General features: G+C 39.3%; 1 non-coding gene across 1 annotated transcript; it reads left to right on the top strand.

Moving 5' to 3' along the window:
- The first annotated feature begins 2,334 nt into the window (after positions 1–2,334).
- Positions 2,335–2,440, top strand: LOC133833306 (small nucleolar RNA R71). The gene has a single exon (XR_009892697.1). It is a non-coding gene; the product is annotated as a small nucleolar RNA R71 (small nucleolar RNA).
- The last annotated feature ends 352 nt before the right edge of the window (positions 2,441–2,792 follow it).

Genomic DNA, 2,792 nt, shown 5'->3' with positions numbered 1-2,792 from the left:
GTGGGAGGCGAAATTTAATTTTCTATAATCAATGCACATGAGCCACCCTGTCACAGTTTTTGTGGGGGCAAGGACCCCTTTTTCGTTTTGGACCACAGTGACACCCGATTTCTTGGGCACGACTTGAGTTGGACTGACCCATTTGCTATCAACTACTGGGTAAATAATACCAGTGTCTAGAAATTTCAAAACTTCCTTTTTTACAACTTCTTTCTTTGTGGGGTTTAGTCTCCTTTGAGGGTCTCTTCAAGGGATAGCCTCGTCCTCCAGATTGATTCGATGGGAGAAAATTAAATGGATAATACCTTTGATATCAGCAAGTGTCCAACCTATCGCAGATTTATGCATTCGCAGTAGCTCAAGTAACTACAATTCTTGAGAATTTAGAAGGTTGGACAAGATGATAACTAGAAAGGTTTGACCATGTCCAAAGAAGACATGTTTCAAACCCTCAGGTAGTTGGGTCAATTGAATAATTGGAACCTCTTCAGCTGAATTTTTTTGGCTATGCCCTCTCACGAGGTAGCTTTTCAAAGCGAGGTTGCCAAAACTTAGTCCCTCTATTTCGTGAGTGTATGTGATCTGATATTGCAAAAGTAGACTTAATAGAACTGAGACTTTCATCGTCAGGCAAAAGGAGGAGTTAATCAAGATTATTGAAGTTGCTTCGCAATTGAACCTCCTCGGGAATTAAAGTGTCAATCATGAATGTTTGATAACATTCATCATCTTCTCAGGGTTGTTTCCTGATGTGGAAGACATTGACTTCAAGAGTCATATTTCCAAATGAAATGTTCATTAGACCATTCCTACAATTTATGAAAGCATTTGTAGTAGCAAGGAAATGTCTACCAAGGATAATAGGAATTTTTTATTCCGTATTAACCACGGATTGATTATCAAGAACGAGGAAATCCATGGGGTAATAGAATTTTTCAATTTGAACTAACATCCTCATCAATACCCCCAGGCTTTATGATGGCGCAATCAGCAAGTTATAGCACAACAAATGTTGGCTTCATTTCTCCAAGACCGAGTTGCGAGTACACAGATTAAGACATGAGATTTACACTTGCGCCAAGATCAAGTAATGCTTGGCTGACTTCATGAGTCCCAATTTGGCAAGAAATGGTGGGACAAGCAGGTTCTTTGTATTTCGGTGGTGTCTTTTGTTCAATCACCGCACTCACTTGCTCAATCAAGACAGCAGTCTTCTTGACATGGTGCTTCCTTTTTGCAGTGCATAGATCCTTGATGATTTTGTCATAAGCTGGCACTTGTTTTATGATGTGAAGCAAAGGAAGATTAATCTTCACTTTTGTCAAGTGCTCAAGGATTTCAGGTCGATTTTCAAGAATTTTCCCAACAGGTCTAAGAGTTTGGGGAAATTGTACTTTTGGAGAAGCATTGAGTGGTGTATTTTCGGGATTAACTTTTAGAGTGTTGGGAGAGGTGGTTTTTATGGATGGGTTTTTCAAAGTTTTACCACTTCTAGTTGTGATGGCATTTACTTCCTTAATATTTGGATCATTGGAATTTGAGGATCGGGCCATGCATTTGCCTTGCACATTGAATTTAGGTTGGGAGGGAAGTTTTCCTTTTTAAGGAATGGTGAAGGATTTAATCAATTTTGAGAATTGACATTTCATTTCTTTGATTTCTTCCATCATTTAGCGATTTATTTTTGTTTGTTCTTTTATGAATGCATGAAGCGTATTCTCGAGAGAACTTTCGTTGTGGATGAGCATTGTATTGAGGTTCAGAATACGCCTTTGATGATGGTTGAATTTGTTGCTCATTTCTCCATTGGCCTCCAGACAATTAAGCTTGGTTAGAATCTCTCCAACTGAAATTTGTGTGGTTTCTCCAACCAGGGTTGTACGTATGGGAGAATGGCTTGTTATTAGCCCCTAAGGAATTGCATTGCACCTCATAAACCCCCCTCATTTCATTAAAAGCTAAGCAGTCCTTAGTGAAATGCTTCGTCCCTCCACAAACAAAGCAAGGTTCTTGTGGTTGCTTGAGCAATCATGTGCGATTTTTGGCCATTTTTCGTCATTAAGACCTCGAACTACTTTTTCAAAGCTTTGAGTTGGGCCTTAATACTATCCTCTTCTCAAAGTTGATAGATCCCAGATGGTTTATATCAGTTGGTGCTATCAGTAGCACTTAGACCAGTCTAGGTGTGAGATTTTTTTGCAGTTTCTTCGAGATATTCAAGAGCATTGTCTTGCTCTTTTTTGAGGAATTCACCATTGCATAATATTTTTACAAATTGGCGCTCATGACTCGTGAGGCCTTCATAGAAGTAACTGACCAAACGCCAGTTCTCACAGCCATGGTATGGGCACTGATTCAACAGATCCTAGAATCTTTCCTAGACTTGATAGAACGTTTCATTGTCATTTTCAGAAAATATGGAAATCTATCATTTTAGACTGTTGGTCTTATAGCTAGGGAAGTGTTTCAGAAAGAAATATTTGTTCATTTCCTCCCATGTTCCAATAGACCTAGGTCTCAAAGAGTATAACCATCATTTGGCTTTGTCCTTGAAGGAGTAGGGGAAGAGCTTTAGTCGCACAGAATCAGCATTTTTAGCTCCGTTATAGAATGTGACTACTACCTCCTCAAATTCTCTAATATGCACGTATGGGCTTTCGTTTTCCATTCCATGAAATATGGGCAAGAGTTTAATCATGCCAGGTTTAAAGTCTAACGCGGGCATATTAGGATGGAATATAATGCATGAAGGTGTGGAAGTGAGAGTAGGATGGAGGTAGTCATTGAGAGCT

The sequence above is a fragment of the Humulus lupulus genome, chromosome 4, assembly GCF_963169125.1.
Source record: "Humulus lupulus chromosome 4, drHumLupu1.1, whole genome shotgun sequence".
NCBI lineage: Eukaryota > Viridiplantae > Streptophyta > Magnoliopsida > Rosales > Cannabaceae > Humulus > Humulus lupulus.
The sequence above is the reverse complement of the archived record's forward strand: the minus strand, read 5'-3'. Positions and strand labels throughout refer to the sequence as shown.